The sequence below is a fragment of the Strix uralensis genome, chromosome 1 (assembly GCF_047716275.1).
Source record: "Strix uralensis isolate ZFMK-TIS-50842 chromosome 1, bStrUra1, whole genome shotgun sequence".
NCBI classification, from domain to species: domain Eukaryota; kingdom Metazoa; phylum Chordata; class Aves; order Strigiformes; family Strigidae; genus Strix; species Strix uralensis.
In genome coordinates, this window is record NC_133972.1 from 77,310,577 (window position 1) to 77,329,388 (window position 18,812).

An 18,812-nucleotide genomic window follows, 5' to 3' on the forward strand; every position below is an offset into this window, starting at 1 on the left:
TTCTAATTCAGAACAACTTCCCAAGAGGCCATTCTTTCACTCCTTTCTGCAAGAGGGCACAAGCATCCTGCATGTTTAACTGCAAGCATACAATGTTATCTGCTCTTTCTCTCTTATGTAAGTTTGCAGGAATGCTGAAAGACTTTCCGGGCTCTGAGAGGTTAGGGGTTGGAATCAGGTCCTTTGTATATCACTGCATTGGCTTTTTGGGACGTGAAGTTATTGCAATTAAGATACTGGCCGGATGTGTGGGCTAAAGAACCCGACTGATATCACAGGCATTTATTGATAATGCAACTTCTGAGGAAGAAATATGGGGAATTGTTGTTCTTCATGCTTTTCTCTGCAAGCAAGCAAACCATATGGATTTATCAGAAACACACAATGCTTTATCTAGCTCATGAGAAAGAATAGTGTTTATTTTACTGCGGAGGAATGTTCTCTTCCAGTTTTGAAAACCAGTTGCCTGAGCTGGCACTGTGTGCCATTTGGCCTCCAATAGATGTATTGCTCTGGTTTAATTCAGTGCTATCTTTAACCTGATTATTATTTACTATTTGTGTTGTGCTAATGTCTCCAAGCTGCAGTTAAGGAGAAGGGCTTCACTGTGTTAGGTGCTGTACAAACACACAACTGAAAGATAACTCTTGCCTTGATCTGTGCTGCTAAGCAGCTCCTAAACTGAGTGCTGGCACATGAGGAGGAAAACAGCAGCTGAAGGCTGGGCTAAGGGCTCAGGATTTGCTTCCCTTGACCACTTGTGCAATCTAGAGCAAGTGTCTTTGCCCCATCTCATTTAACTTGTGCACCGCTGTACCAAAAGCCCAGTTGAAAGGCAACAAAGGGTGGTGAGAAGAGCTTCCTATCTCCTAGTTCTTTCCTCTTGTGGCACCTGATGTTTAAGAAGATCATCTGCATCTGCTTTCCACAAGTGCCAGTGGGCACACAGGAAGAAAATGCTGAAAAACCTGAAAATCAAAGCAGTCACTCACCTGACAGTTGCCCTGCAAAGTGTTAAGAAGACCTTTCTGTGAAGAGAAAAATCCTTTCCCAGAAATCTTACTGGAGTCCTGAGAACATTTTGTTTGGCAACGGACATAGAGTAGCCTTCTGCTCTGACAATATTTTTGGCCCTTTCTTACTGCTTGAGGACAGCATCCAAAAGGCCATTAGGAAGGGTAGTGTTTGGTTTAATCTCACCATTTACCACATCGAGGTCTGAAGTCTCAGTGGTCTTGCAGGATGAAGCTTTTAGCCAGAAGAGGTTTGGTTGGGTCAGTGTCCACCTATCTGGGTCTGGCAGCAGGGATCCATATGCTTTCTCCAAGCCATTGATTGCAAGACCACCCTTGAGAAATGGACTTTGAGCGAGGCCAGAGCACTGGTCAAAGTGTTTTCTTCTGTGCCTTGGGATGAGTCATGGCTCCATAAACCCATTCTCCCTTTCCAGTGCATGAACTTAAATTCCAGGAGTCTGAAATAAGCGAACACCCATGCTCGACATGGATTTCAGGAAACCCAGGGGAGGGCAAGGGACAAGGAGGAAGACCAGTGTACTAACTCTGTTCCAGCATTGGACTAATTTGCCTGATTTTATGTTGAATGTCTGTCTCTCTTTTTCAGCAATATTTCAACTCTGTCTAGGTTTTGATATTCCCCAGGTGGAGATTTATTGAGTCATTTCCATCTGTGCTGCGAGGATGAGTATTAGACAGTGCTGCCGAGGAAAATGGAGAAAAATAACAAATGAGGGTGAGCACAGTTCTGTGGCCTCTTCACGTGGAGCTTGGACTCTTTCATTAAACTGCAGCAGCACGTTGCTCTTCTTGAACTATTTCCCTGCCTTATGCTAAAATCTACTACTGCAAATATCTATGCAAATAACCATGTGGAAAAAAAGAGGCTAACGTGAGCTGGTACCTTTGGTAACAAACTAATAAAAAGTCTTTAATGGGGCACATAAAATCCATCTTTACAGGGTCTGTGGGCACAGTATATATGAATACTACATGCAGAATTCAAGAAAAAAGCTATAAAGAGCATTGGTTTTTACAGAAATATGTGCAAATGACACATTGCTGGAAGAGGTGGTAGCAAACCAGCAATTAATGCTTGCCTTCTTTTACTTACATTACTGTCATTTAAGAACAAAATACATACGGTAGACAGGATAGTTCTATAGTTCGTTCATCTAGGTCCTAATAAAACATGTTCAAGACTGTGTTTGTGTTTTCTTGAAGCCATGCTGTTGTCCCAGCTCATGCATGCTTCTCCGGTTGTTCCTTACTAGCTTTCTCTCTGTGGATTGCAAGCTCTCTTGGGAGAACTGAGTGTAAAATGGAGAGGTCTCTTTTGTACTCCTGAAGTTGATAGGATGTTTTTAACAGTACTCTTTATATAATAATTAAAATAATTGTCTCCTAATGGGACTTTCATAAGTAGCTTATGGCATACCGCCCTTATTGAAAAAAGTACGTCCTTGCAGATAAGAAATGTCAATTAAAATGCAAGCTTTGCAGAGCACAGATAACATACAGTTTCATACGCAAATTCCAAAAAAATGTAGTACTTTTCTGTGGTTTGTTGTTTGGTGGTTCGGTTGTTGGTTTTTGTTTTTTTTTTTTTAAATACAGCCATAAGTAGTAAAGGAAAAGTAATGTGCAGGAACTGAATCAGCATACTGTATAAACACAGCAAATAGCATCATAATGACTATGTTATCTTATTATAGTGGTGCATAGTTTTGTATGCAAATGTTACCTCAAATACAGTCAGTTATCTACAATAAAGAGCATTTATTGTAGGAAATGTAAGAATAATTTTATATTCTTTCATTATTATAATTGGCTTTCAAAAGAGCATCATAAATTTACACAAATCTGTGTCTAAGTTAACAGAAACTTTCGCTAGCTTTTAGCTTGCTGCTCGTATCTTGGATATCATGCAAGATTTGTTAAAAATACAACAAGAGACACGGGCTGAATGGAGACAGAGGCATAATTACATATTCACTCGTGACAATGTCATGGGCCACTAGCAGAGGGCAAGGGGGAGCTCATGCAGCTGTCCTGGTGCCATATTTCATAGCCAGATAATTTTACAATAATTCAATTTCTGCACCAGCCAAGACAACACCTTCTTAAGATTGCCATGTCTTGGGCACTTTGAGAAATTAAACTCTGGGTCTCTGGAGACACAGGAGAATAGAACTGGAAATGATTTTGTCATGCTGTTGTCCCCTGCACCACAAGTGGGTAAAGCATGGCCTAAAACAGACTTACCTGACCCTTACCTTGATGGGAGGTCAATGAAAGGTTTCACACAGAGATGCTGCAAACAGGATCCTGAGTAAAGCCTATTTATAGCTATCCAGAGCAGACTTGTGACCTGCTCTTTGAGGGCTTCTCTCTTAACTTCAGAATTTTACGTGAGGGTCAGTTAGAGTAGAAAGCCCAATAAATACCCCTAGAAAAGAACAAAACTAAGCGGGGAAGTAATTGATCTCAGCAAAAGTTACAGATGCAAAAATCATTATAAGACTTTTTCACAGCCTTTACACTCCAAAAGAAGTAGCATTTGCTTTTAATGTAATTTTTAAAAAACACAATTGAACAGCTTGTGTGGTAGCAGTATAACGGTGGAGCTGAAGATGGGCCCTATGCTTCTAATGGCCATATACAACTAAAATGCTTAAAGCAAGGAAAATTTTTCTCTTTGCATCACAATTCCATTCAAAAAAATTACTTCTCTAAAATCCTTCATTTAGCAAAACTTCTGCCTGAGATGGGCTGCTTTTTCCCCTTCTGAATTCCTGGCACAATATAAATCAAACAAATTCAAGATAGCAAAGCCGGGAAAATCATTATTATAATCGCAAAACCAGCAAAAAGGTCAACAAGAAGGAGAACAACAATAGGATTCTGGTAACTGTTTGGGAAGAAACTATTCTTGCTGCAGTCAAACTCACTGTTTTCATAACAACAAATTAAATACCAAGGTAATTCCCCAGAGTCTTCAGCAGCATGGCTGTGTCACAGCAGTAGAAGCCACTCCAGCACAGTATCACTAGGAAAACCTCCCAGCTGCTGAGCCGCTGCGCAGCTCAGCAGTGTTTGAAGTTGAACTGGAGTCAAGCCTACCTTTTCAAAGCAATGCATTGTTATTCTTCTTTTCCTCCCATTCCTGTCCATTTCCCTGTCTTCCTCTCTTAATTTCCCCTCTCAGCCGGGCATATTTCAGACTCCATTCATAATATGAAAAGCTGTAAGAGACAGTATTGTTGTACTGGCGTAGAGATAGCCAGACTGCTGGCTTCACTAGTCAGGTATGAGGGACTCGCAGCTGCACCTCCCTTTTCAATATTTTATTTGCTTATTGGTGTCTCATATGTCCCCTAAGAATGTGCAATTGATCATGTGTAAGCTGTTGTCTTACACTCAAATGGCCCAGGAGCAGGTCAACTCTGCAAACACCCATTCTGAAAAAGAGTGGCATCTGTATTTGCTTTGGCTGTTCGACTCTGGAGAATGAAAAATCAAGACCATTGCTTTTGCCACGGTCTGGCCTCTCTGAGACTCCTTTTACTCATCTGTAAAATATTATGTTCTATATATCAAAGTGTTTCAAATGAGACTTGCCAAGGAACTGCAGATATCAAAGCAACTTTCTTAACATTTTGCATCGGGAAGCTTAGATTTTCCTGACTAGCGTGCAAAACTTAGTATATTTTATCACTTACTGAGCAAGTAGATGTGTCTACACTACTATGACAGTCCTCTCTGAGGAACAGACAGTAACATAATGGGTAAATGGCCAGAGTGTAGCAGAAAGAGAAATCGTTATTACAAACCTCCCCCCCCCAATTAAACGTCAGATAAAGAACACGCTGCAGCAATATAATCATTGAGGTAGTTGGTCCCTGCTGATCAGCAGGTTTAAAATAAACATTCTTATGCAATTAACAGCTGTAGAGGTTTCACCGGGTAATAAATACCCATGTAACAACAACAGACTACTTTATCATCCAAACCTATTCACCATGCAGCCTGAGGCTTGGTTCATAAAATTTATAATACGTATGTTTGCTGTGTTGTTTCATGGCATGTTCAGGTAAATAGCCACTACTTTACCTTGCAGACCAGGCCTGGTATCTCCAGTCCTTTTACTGAGGCACCTGGCTGATGTAACTTCATGTTTTCACAAGAGTCACAGTGATGCGGGTTGAGTGCAGTGAAATGAAATCTCAGCAAGGTGGTAGGAGGGAAGTTGTTTCTGCTCCTTCTGTGGGTTCATAGATTTCTTTCTTCCTCACTTTTTCAAACTGTAATCTCAAGCTTACTGTGCTCAGGAAATGCTAACTGTCTTTTACCAGGAGTCAGGCACTCCTGGGGCCTTTTGACCCTTGCTTAGCTCTTCTGCAAATAGAAATAAATGGAATCAAAGGGACTTTTATAAAGATTCTTGTCTTTAAAAGAAATTGTCACACCAGCATCAAAGTTTGAAATCAAGAAACCAAATAGGAGAAACTATTCTGAAAAATAGTCTACATTACATTTAAATCCAGATAGCTGGTCTGTCTCCTATGTACGTGATCTCTTCCCTCAAATCAGACAGCTTCTGCATCTAGACCAAAACTTCTGAGTTAAAGAAACTTTTAATTTTTCTCTGTATCTCTCTAGAGATTTCAAATGATCTATCAAGTGCCTAAATTAATTGTTCAGGGGATTTGCTGTTAATAACACTTTCTACTCTGAACTGCTTTTGAAAAGAGTTGGGGAAAAAAAAATCTAGTATTTGATTTCCTATCAATGCTTTGGCATTGGAGACCATTATCATGGACCAATCATATTTTCCACAGGTAAAAACTGAGACTGCACATGTTACTCATTTCAGTAGGGAAAGAAAATATTCCAGACTTGAATATCTGTCAGATTCCAGAAAGCCTGTTCTGACTCTATGTGTGTTATATTTTGTAGCGTAGACTCTAAAATCTACTTTAGCAAATGGCCTTTTTTCTGATGATCCTTTGAGCTACAATTACAAACACAGATAAGCAAGAGACAAGACTGTGCTCAATATAATTTCAGAAGAGAGAGCTGTGAATGGCTTCATATCTAGTCCTCTGTACATTTGCACTCTTCAGATTGTACACACTGGATTTTACTTAATTTGACATTAAATTCTAGGGTGAAACAGGTTGGTGAGAATATCACAGAGATATGGAAAGCATTGGCTGAAGAAACTGAAGGAACTCCTGGGAACCCCTAGTTTTATTTTGGTTGCCTAGTATGCACTATAATGAGAACAGCATTGCCTGTTCATGCAGTAAACTCTTCCCTTACTTTTGCTAAATTCCTACCAGGGATAAGTCTTTCTTGGGACGGTGGGGGAATAACCAATGAATCAGAGATGCAAATACTAGGTATCCTACAATAATACAGTGATGTGGATGAAAATACTCCCCAGACCATCATCTGCATATAAGCTAGATATTGACCTTGTGGTGCAACATATCTTTATTTTACCTAAGTCCAAGCATTCCTAACACATACATTTGCAGAGGCCTACTTGCCAGTAGCCACATCATCATAGTTACTAGAGAACAGCTCCATTTAAAAGGAAAAACAAGTTTGTTCTCTCCAGGAAAACATCCTTCTCCACTTCCAGGGATTTACAACACATTAAGGAGAACTTAATCACCAGAACTCTGTTAAAAACATTTGTCTGAAGTTACCAAGCAGTAGGATGCACAACAGGGCAGTGAGAAGCTTCTATTTCAGGCTGATCAGATAGGACTGTCATAGAAAAGCAAACCCAATCTGTACTTGTTTTCCTTATTGATAAATTTCTCTGCAACTCACCTCACCATGAACGTCAAATGAAATCCGTAGAGAAGACCCAGTGCGAAAATGGAAGGTTGAAAGTCTAGCCCTGTTGAATGCAACAGCAAGATCCCAGCTGGCTTTAATTCACTATAATTTCATCCTTTGTTTTTGCTTATTACATAGGCCATTGTTAATTAACTTCATCTTTCAAATGTCTCTTGACTTTATGGAAACCACTTTGCACCCCATACTTGTTTTGCTTTCTGGAGGTGAAATGCTAAACTTAGAATCACCAGTTAATCATATGTTTCCTATGCATTCCACCTGAGCACTGTTGAGGCAAGCTTTCTTTCTAATTACAAAGATGAGCTGAAGAACCAGTGATTAAAATAAGATCAGCTTTTCCTTAAATACCATTGTACTTCAGGAAAGTGATCAAAGCCAGTAGTTACTTCCAGAGTTATGTTAGCTTACAGCAGATGAACTTCTTAAATGAAGAATAGTGAACCCTCTTTTTCTTGCTTAGATTTAAAAACCAAACCAAAACAAAACCCAACATGAAAACAACAGTTCAGTTTACTGGGCAATCCTTCTATTAAAAAACCTTTGCCTTCCTTTCAGGCTAACAGGGGACTCAGTCCAAATAAAGCTAAAGGATTTGCCAAAAGGCCTCAGGGAAGATTGTGTTCTGCCTATAATTTTGTTGTCAGAATAATACCCATTGACTTTTTTTTTTTAATAAGGAAAAGGAGGTTTTTGTGGCATGATCAGTTCACACTTGTAAAGGACTTTCAGATCCATTGTGAAATAATGTGCATCATATACACATGCATGTGCATAGGTATGTATAAAATGTTAGGCATAATTCTTTTCATTTCCTCCCAATTCCTGGTTGCTTGAGAAGCATGATCACAGCATCTAAAACTGAAACTAAACCCAGAATAATTTGTCAGATATGCTGGAAGAATTCCATAAATCCTGATAAGAGTTACTGCTTCGTTTAGAAGAAGCCTGAATGAAGCTCAAAGTCCAATTGCTCCTCAGGGCACCTGGACAAGCTGCTGCTTGGGAAGGAGAAGAGCATACAGCCTATCCTGCCATGGGTTCTGCACAGATGTTGGAACAGGACCAAAAAAGTTTCCCTCTAAGTATGTCAATACACTTGGGGTAACAAATGGAAATGCACACTCATGAGATATCTTGCTCTTTATCTGGGGACAGCACTTTTTTATGATCAGTCCTGCAAACCTCCAGTGGAGCTTTGCTATGTGCCAACATGAACACATTTTTATGACAACTGCAAGAAAGGGGAGCAAAGTCTTCTTCCAAAGTAAAATGCTGACACAAAAGCAGCTCATTTAAAATATCTATAAAACTGTGAGGTATTCAGAGCTTCTGATTCACCATAAAAACATTCAGGGCATATCCACTCTGTAGACCACAGAAGCATAGTGTCACAGGTTGTTTTTCTGTGGTAATAACTGATCCTATTGATGACTATTTGGGGCTTTCCTGTGATGGAGTCATTTAAAATCTGAGTGCCCAGCTAATCATGTTCAGATCTGACATGGACTGTTTTAGCCATCCAAAACAAATGATAGGGTGGGCTCAAACGATTTCTTGTGGCCAGGAGACTCTGAACTGATTTTGACTCAGTACAGGTGTTGAAATCACTACAGGATTATCCCTGGAGGTGGGTAATCCTTTAAAGGTTCAGAGCTTTGGCTTAGATAAAAATCTAAACATTTGGATGTTTATCTGAAACCTTATCTCAGTCATCTAAACTCCTAGAGGCTGAACACCCATCAGTTGCACATCTACAAGTAAAAGAGTAATAGGGCCTCTTGTTTCTACAGACTTAAAGCCTGATCCTGACATCTCTGAATAAACAAAACCTCACATTGATATCAACTCACCTTTGAGTTGGGGTACCGGGAACAGGAAGTTCTCTTGCAGCTAAAGGTGATCACAAACGTTATCTGATGGGGGGACGGGGACGGGACGGGGGCAAGAAGTTAAGAAGTTTTGTTTGCAAAATATAGTTGTTGGGTTTTTTTCCATAAAAGTAATCCATAGCGATTTTTTTCTTTTTCACTGAAAACCTCTACACTTGAAAATTGCCAAAGGATCTTTGATTGAAAAGCAAAATATTTCACCCCTTTCTTTTCTCACCCAGAAAAAAGGGATCTTGATGATGAAATGCTATGATTTTAAATCCATACTGGCATTTTAACTTAGGTTTCTTTCCCTAGTTGCTCTTCACACCCCAGGATGACATATGACTGCTACTGAGGCGCTGTGCTGTGGTACCTCACAGGACACATAAGAAAGATTGGTAGCATGAAACACACACACTACAGCTCACAGCACCAAATTATGTCACTGCAGAGATATTTTGCTTTTCTACTATGGTACCTCAGATTTTCCAATTTTTCACCAAATGTTTTGCTGATTTCTGGCATTTCAATGAACATAATAACTTTACCAGCTGGTGAAAAATTAACTTGTGGCTATTAACATGTGTGTGAGTATAATAGTCTGATGGGGGGGAGAGTGGGGGAGTTTGAGGAATTAGTCCTATCCTTCTCTGACATTCCCATAGTAAATGGTTTGGTTACTTGTTCTGCTGTGGGATGTGCCCCAGGCTGTTGGGGGCGTACATAGGAAGGAACTGGGCACATCTTGGATACCAAGTGTGCCCAGACCCACTTCACAGTGTTATGACCGTTTCTTTCTCTCCAAGGCTTGCTGAAACCAGAAGCACTGCTAGCTTCCAGTTCCCACACCTACAAGGAAAGAAAAGCTGCCACAAAGGAATAAGTAGAGGAAAGAGAAAGGCAATCTGGCAAGTGAGGCAGTAGTTGGAAACACAGTAAGTATGGGTTCAGTTCCCTGCTCCACCATAACATCGCTCCTTTAGTCTTTGTGGTTTTCCTGTAGACTGTAGAGACTAGCACTCTCTTATCCTAAGGGGTATTTCAAGGATAAACACTAACACACCCCCCACCCCCCAGATTACTCAATTTAATACAGTGACAGAAGCTAGAGGTGCACAGGAGACAGACAAAAAACTGGACTGTGCTACTGCTTGGCAAACATATACTAGCACTTTATCAAGGCCTGGGCCACGTGTCTATACTGCTGTTCGCAAGTTGAGCCTTTTCCATGTTTCTGTCACATTAATATAATGGAGTATTAACATTATTTTGCAGCATTTTAGAGGCTGGGAAGAGAATTCAAACACTTTCCCATTCCTTTTCCCACCAACATGCCAGTTACATTCCCAAATTCACAGGGCAATTCTATCCATTCCTACGCCTTTGGGACCTTGTGCATAGCTGCTATACTGCTCTTGTAACAACACTCTTGCCTTGGGAATGAAAAAAATACACTTATTTGTTTTGACATTATCAGTAGGGCCACAAGATTAATGGCCATTAATTAAAAAGATGTTAATAGAGGACTGATTCTGTGACTCTTCTTTGATATGGCAATTTAAATTTGATATCAGGAGACTAAGTGCTATTCAGAGTTTCACAGAGTAATTATTTTCCCCTGTCCGTGGTACAGTTGTCTCTCTTTAGCAGTAAAAAGTACTTGTTTGAAAAGGGATGGAATGATTTACTCCAGACTATAATAGTCTGTGGCTCCGGAGAATCATACTTCCACTTACGTGACAGAAAGTGATTGTCGCACAGCGTTTTTCAAGCATCATTGTGCTTTTGATAACTTATTCTCTGTTGAGCCTCCCTATTTAAGTAATGCGCTTGTTTTCTCTGGTTAACTACCTTTTATATCTACAGCTGTTGTTTCTCATCAATGTTTTGTGCTTCAAATAAAAATGCTAATCTAGCTTATGAAGAAAAACAGTCCTTTTTTTCTGGGTAGCTGTGCTGTCACTAAGCTGATTTCAAGTAGGTCAGGAAAATGCGGTATTTTATAAAAGACATTTGTTGCTGGGTTATGTCACTTCTGAGCATTACTCTGAAAATCCTGCCCCCTTGCAGCAGCTACCCAGCAAATGGCCCCTTACTTTCAGAGTTGCAGAGGAGGGGTTTTTTTGCAGGGAGTGGAGAGGGAAAAAGAACGATGCGAGACAAAACACATCTCAGTGACTCACGAATCAAATGCAAGGTGGGATTTGCCCACCCGCTCCCCAGCGAGCCCCAGTTTCTCCCAGCAGTGCTTGTGTGTGATGCAGCGAGCAGGAGCGTGCACCACCCCTCAGAGGCATGCATTCCTCAACTGCAAGCACAACTCAACTGCACTCCCTCTCTCCCTTCATTCTCTCACCCGCAGTGCTCTGGGGGAAATTCTTGCAGAATGCTTTCTGTTATTCACTTAATCCTCTCTCATCTTTAAATTCTATTAAACTGGGCATTACGAAAGCTTCCAATGATTTATTAATCAAGAATTGTTTTTGTGGAGCTTCTCATTACTTGCAGTGAGGATTCTCCAGCCTTGTCAACACCTGGATTTTTTGGCTGAGGTTTCTTAACACTGTGGTAAGTGTCAAGGGGTCTTGCCCAGCTTGTGCATCACCACAGAAGTGCTGACTCAGTTCCAGTCAGGTTTCAGCCATCCAGATCTATAAAAGACAATTTAATTGCACTCGTCTCAGTGAAGGTGTCATCTGAAGCTTACAGTTAGCCAACAGACAGCAAGGAGCATGTACTTGGTGGTTATGAGTAGAAACTGGTCACTCTAGAAGAACAATTCACTAGTAGAGAAGTATTGTTCTAAAGCTGTGTGCTGAGGCCCATGGTAAGGATTTGGGCTTATTTCTTATTTTCTTGCAGTGGATGTCTAGACACTTGACTGTGTGAAAATCCCTGCAAACTCATATGCTTTCAGAAGCCATCTAGGATATATATTGTTATGTTCCAATTTGCTACAGCTATTTGCACTTACACGTCGCCGTCCATATACAAGCAATAAACATGAATACTGAAGATGTCAAACATTTGCAGTGGTTGCCTTCCACAAGCAATACTGCCTGCTTAGATACTTCCTACAGATTATTTAAAGATGACACGTTTCCTAGTTAACTTTAAAAAGTAACAGTGATTAAATGGCCGGGCTGTAGGTACTTCCCTGATAAGATGCAATGAGAATTGCTATGCCATGTGTCACGGCAACATGAAACTTTCTGAGTTACACCCCACCTGATCGAAATTCAAATGACCCAGGTGTCAAGCAGAGCATTAGTCATCATTTCACAAGAGGTCAAAGATCCAATGTGCTAGTAACATTAGTAATAAAGCTGCTCATCGCATTATCTTTACATTTAAATGGAGCTTATTTCTATAGTTCATGAGAGAGAAAAAAACCATTTTATCCCATGGTGGTAAATGACAGGTAGGTCAAAGACACATTCCCAGGTAGGAAACACATTGGATAGAGGACACCATGGAGGAAACTGGGAGCATGGGAGACAAGTGAACAGAACAGAGTGTCAGGGACAGTGACAGGGAGCTGCCAGCCCATCTATACATATATACACACACAACCCGTTCTAAACACAGACAAGTTTTCTTTCTCTGTGTTTTAAGCAACAGTGCAATTCATATGCATAGGAATCCCATCTTGGTGGATGCTATTCAAAATATTCCACCCCCCCAAAAAAACCCCAGTAGTCTTTTTCTGCTGTGTCAAGACAGGCAAACTGTTCAAAGCAGTTAAGCCAGCAAACACGTCTGCAATGCAGCCCAGCCTAAAGGCAACAACAGGCAAAAGGTTTAATAAGGCTACCCCATCAAGTTTAATTTCAGCCCTTAAAACACTTTGCATGATTGGACCTTTGGGTGAGACACATGCATTATAGAAGTACATTATTTCTGAAATAGTAAATTCTTCAGTGCAGGAATCCCAAGTTCCTACAGGTCCTTATTTGCAGAGGCCTTGTTCAAGGCTTCCTCCACTATTACAACCCCAGAAATGTGTAAGTGCTTGCCTCGTGGGTCCACACTTGACAGAAGACACAATGGTCAGAGTGCATTTCAGTTGTTTAAAATGCTTTGGTTTTTACTGCTAAAGATGTAATCTTGCATTTCTTTTACTGACATGATATCATACATATATATGTACACCAAACGATACCAGCCAGTGAGCAAGTCCCAACTCAGAAAGCGTATGCTTTAGCAGCGCCAGCTTTAGCTGACAGTAACATGCTGTCAGAAAACTGGATCAGTTCTCAGGTTGGATGAAAAAGAAGGATTGAATGAAATCCACTGATATTATTTCAGGCTCTGTGAACATAAATGTGGAACAAAACATTACATGCTAACCTAAGTAACTAGATGGAAAATAGAAGGGAAGCGACAAGATGCAGGAACCTAAAGGAAAACTGCTAAGTATTGTATAGCTCCTGACAGGGAGACTTGAGGAGCACAGTCCTTGGTGTGCTGCAAAATATGGCTCTAGCATCTTAAACCCTCATTTTTCTCATCCAGAAGTTATACATATAAACTGGAATATGTGAGCAGAGTACATTTGTTCTAACTCTGCAGACAGCCTGAAACTACCTGAGAGATGCGAGTCTCCTAATAGGGAGAACCCAGTCTGACTTCCCCAAAAGGACATGTAAAGTGGTAAAGTCCATTAACTACTTTGCTGCTGAGAGCATTAGTAGAACCATGCAGCTGCTGCATTTGTCCCAAAGCCTCAAACTGTAGTAGTGCCCTCAGCTACTCCCTGCACTGCTGCTGCAAAAACCTTCACCTCACAGCCAAAGCGCTTTACAAGGCAACCCTGTGGTGCCGACTGCAGAGTTTGAGATGCTGCTGAGTTTTGCCAGTGAGGGAAGAAGACCACCAGCTGATCTTCCTACCAAGGCAATGAGCAGACAGGCTACCTGGATTGAAACCAGCCGGTCAGTTGAAAATTTCCCTCCTCCAATTGTGGAGGATCTGATTTGCGGAAAACAGACCCTACAACTCAGAGAATTATAAAGCAGGTATGTTTACTCTGGTGCCGAGGTGCAAGGGGATTTCTCCACAAAGCTTGCACCCCCCAGCACATTTTACCAAAAACTTAGAGTGTTGATATACATATTCATTGGATTACATAATACAAATATACATATGCATGAGTAAGGCTGGGTTAGTTTGAAAGGCTGGTGTCAGCAGTTTATGTTATCTTTGCACCTGCACATTGCCTCCTGGGGGTCGTCTTCAGGGCTCTTTTGGAGGAAGGCTCGTAGTCTTTCTCACCTTGTACTTTTCCTCGGAGCATGCTCAGATTCTCTTAGCCAATTTCTTGAACAACAAGAGTGGTTTCAGCCAGTTTACTCATTCTATCTTATCTAAAAGTACCAGTGTATCAATTTCTACCATCCATATATGGCTATCTATTAATTAAAAGACTAAACCAGTTGGAGCACATCTGCTTTCCAAGGACAAGAAACATATTTTTGATGAACACAGTAATTCTTGGTAAGTTTTCACAGAAAACTGCTTTGTTTTGATGAACACAATAGTCCTTGGTAAGCTTCCACAGAACAGTCAGGGCAAGCAGGATTATTAAGCGATATTCAGAAATCATTATGAGTTGCTATAAGTAAATAAGTTGCAAAGCAGGTGATCATTTCCTTTTATCAGATCCGAAGTTGGAGAAACCCCTGGGTGAGGCACAGCCAGCTGCTTAGGAATACCTTTGCCTTCCATCTGCCAGTGGCCAGGTTACCTCACACAGATGGTGCTACAGCTGCCAACCCATGCCCATGAACTGGTTGGCTTGGAGCCACTTTGCCAGTTCAAAAGAGAGGTCTCCTGCATCTCTTGTCCCTGGAGAGATCCATCCTGGTGCCTGCACAAGTCCCAGGGACTCAGTGCTCACTGTGAATTAGAAGGGCAAGTTATTTGATTTGCTTTTGGATCACTTGCCACCGGCTGTGAAAAACAAACTACCTTTCAGCTCTTATCTGCCAAGCTCTGTATATGTGAATTTTGCTTCCTGTTATTGCAGCAACAGTAGGGATGGAGAAACGCTCTTGATTTCCTTTTTCAGAAGAGTTTTCTTTTCTAAACAATTGGTATTAAACAGAACAAAACAACCAAGAAACAGCATGCTCATTTCACAAATTTCCAGTAATGTTAGAGCTCTGTACATTGTTTCAGCTCTAGCTGAGATGAAGCTTGATTATGTTAATATTAGCCAGCCATTTAATTTAACTCAGAGGCACTTTCACTTACAGGCTTCCTGGATCTTGAGAGACTGAATCTGCTTGCAATAGCAAGGGTGGGCAAAGAGTGTCTGTAGGGTTTTCATATGGCTTCTGGGAAAATAGGTGTGTATGATCACAATGTGCCTGTTTATGTGTATTTTCCTATGGGTGTGTGCCTGTATTTACTGGCAGAGATGTAGGTGTGTCGTTCTCCAGTAGCTCTTGGACCCACTGATCAATCTCAGACAGCCTGATGGAGGGACATAGGTTACAAGGATAACTAAGGTCCTGCAAATGGGACAGTCAAATAGGAGAGACACCTCAGAAAAGGGCTGCTCAAGGGAAAGACTGCAGGGTGAACTCCCTGGAGAATGCACATGACAGAGCAAGAAAAGCTTCATTTGGGTCCCACTGTGAGTGGTCACAAACCCAGGAACTCACAGGCAGATCCCAGTAACCCCAGAAGACTTCGCAGTGTGTCCATGCTCTACTGTGGCTTGGGGATGGATTGGGATGGAGCCAGATAAACCAGTGGTACAGTCAACAGTAATACAGTCAGCACCACATGCTTGCTTGCTTGTCCTGATGGTCAGGACCTGGATTACCCAGGAGAACATATAACAGTACTGCCCATATGATATCTGATACCCGTCCATATGACATAATGGTCAAATAACATAGGTCTGACTGAGGGAGTCATGCTAATTAAAGGGTCCTCAATACTAATACTTGTGAAGAAGTTCCCAACCTTGTCTTAGATAAATCAGTCTGTGCAATGCACTGGGTGCCCATAGGTTTCTGGGTGAACACAATGTGCCTGTTTATACACAGAAGCCCTAAGCAACTTGAGGGCTTTTTCTTGCCTCATGAGTTTAATTGGGACAGACAAGATAAGAGAGCCAGTAAAGAAAACACCACCTCCTTGCACAGTGGACACTCTTTGGACAGCCCCAATCTTATGTGTGTCCCAAGACCTCAAGAGAGGGGAGTACAACCTCCACATCTTTCCTGTGGTATCCTAATTGCAACTCAACTTCCTGGCACATGCACTATTACAAGATGAGATACGAACATGACCATTGACATCACGCACAAAACGCCTGATCCAGCCCTCTCTTTCCATAACGGAAACTGGATCAGGTTGCATGAGCCATTTTCTGCAACTACAGGTCAATGAGGTACACAGGCTCCAGAGCAAGGCTGCCCAGCAACAGCCCAGTCTTTAAGGCAGTACGGTGAATTATTGGAGAGTAAGTGACATTGTGATGAAACGGCATAATCATTATCTACTCTACAATAAAACAGCTTTCACTTCTCATGGAGACCTCATCAGAACTGTAACTTTTTAGTTTAAATCTTATCATAGCATATGAGCATCTGGCTTATGTTTTGCAGTGTCCATTTCAAGGAATCATTCTCCTCTGTTTCTTGAAAATTAATATCTTGTATCGTGTCTTACTTTGATGGTTTGTTTTACATTTCAGGAATGCAAAACAATTGCACAATAAATCACTGGAGGAATGTACATCAGGGTTATTTGTCATGGTTATAAATAAATGAACTTTAGCAATAGTTGATAAACAGAAGATTATGGACAATTCAGGCAGGCTCTCTAAAAGATCAGAGCATGCCTTTAGCCCTTTAGTAACAAGCTTTATTTTATTGTCCCATAACCCACTGGAAACACTGCAAGAGAGGTTGCCAGGAATAGGCTATAAAGGCCTTTTTGTTCTTCTACGGGGTGCCTGTGCCACTCAGTTCTGACAGGAGCAGATACTCGGCACCTGTGAAAACTTGACCATCTGTGAAAATTGTGGTGAAGGTTCATCCTAAAGATGCTTAGGTTTTAGGAACTTAGAGTTAACTATTAAGATTAAATGAGAATCAACTTTGGTTTTATGCCCAGAGTCAAACATGAAAGCAGTTCATTACATGAGAGATTTTAAACTGCAATTCATAATGTCCTCCAGTTCTCAGCCATACTAAGACCAACCATAGGATAAAGCCTTTTTTCCTTTGGCACTACTGAAATTAAATGCCCTGCTGAATAGAAATAACATTACACATTTGTTCAAAAGTTTCCTGTACCAAGGACTGAGCAAGAAAGTATATCCAGCTTTTAATTTGCCAAAGCAACTATTAGAGAGGCTCCAATTTTTATGGACTCTCAAAGAGTCACTGCAGTTCACATATCTTCATAGAAACTGGGCACTTCTCTGGAAATTTTAGTGTCTCTAAAAACCTAGGCAGACTTAGGTTCTCTGGTAATCATAATCCCATTTACTGCTGTATTCACTGACAGAAGTTTAGTTGAAGCTTGCTTAGACCTGCACCTTTGAAAGTCTAGATTTGGTCCAGCTCAGCAAGGAAGGAAAAGAACAAAAGGATAAGCTGAATTTTTAATAGGTAAATTTATTCCTTAAAAATACATCTCTGAGAACATGTGCATCTTTCTGAATTTAGGGCCAAGACTCAAGAACACAGCAGATTAATTTGATTTCAAAACCAGAAAAAATATGAATATACACACATGTATTTTTGAAATGCAATGATGGGAGGAGCAGTAATTCTAACAGATGTGTCAATCTTTCTGTAGAATATTTCTGAAGTCTAATTACAAGCAGTTACAAAGTAGCTACCTCTCTGATAATAGGATGCAATTAATTCAGACAAGTCTCTATCCTTCAAGGTAAAGTGCAATAGAAAGCAGAGCAGGGGTGGGGGAAAGTACTTCGATATGCAGGCCTTTGTGTCAGTGGGTTTGCAGTTACAGCTGGACCTAGCATTGCTCTTCAGACACTGATATCCGAATTGCTGTTATCTGCCAAAAATGCTTGTGTGCAGTACACAGCTCTTATTGTCTATTGTTATTATCTATCTAGACATCTATCTTGGGAATAGCTGAAGTGTCCTTCACTTTTCTGTCTGAGGGTGTGGTGAAATGATAGGGCTGGGCTGGTACCAATGCTCGGCTCACAGACGCCTCAGGAGAGGGGATCCACCCCAGCCCACCTCCCCTCCCTGCTCCCTCCTGCTGGCACTGGTTCCTGGCTGATGGGCCGATAAACCAATTCAAGCCAGTAATCCAGCAGGAAACTAACCCAGGGAGGGGGGGAAACAATCCACAGCCAGTCTAGAGGGCTGAATAAGTCAGTGCAAACAGACTCACGCCGGACCTGGGGCAGCAAAGGAGTGAAATGGCGTTGCTGGAAGGGATGGGGAGACAGTCCCTGCACCGGCAGCGAGCCACAATGTTGGTCTCGCACTGCTGTCTGACCTCACCCTCAGCTTCTAGGAACAGGGACTTGAAGTACATTGAGGATGACAGCTTCTTCCTCCAGCCTTCAGTAGTACAGTATGTATGGGTGTCAGTGTACTGAAATACAGGGGGTGCACTGTGCTCCAGGAAAGCATCAGGCTTGGAGCAAGAGATTAGGCATAAGGAAAGACAAATGAGGTAATGAAATTTGCCTGAAGACAGCACTATTATAGGCATACAAACAGCCAAATCCAGACTCGGCATCAGCTGCTTTCCTCATTCTTTCTTACTGATGTCCCAGCACTGACCAGCACCTTGAAGCAAACTGAGCTGATGGGCTATTTAACAGAATCAGGGATACAAGGGTGAAAACTCTATGAAAAGTTTGTCAAAAGTGCTTAGGGTCTGGTAGACAGAAGTCAGTGCCAGAAAGAAAGGATGCTTGTGTTAAAGGATTCATTTTCTGAACATGAGGGACATTCAGACTCAAATACGCTCCTGAACTTGAGCCACGGTCACTCCTAAAGCCCAGCCAGCAGCACTAGCAGCAAGGCTCCTCTCTGCT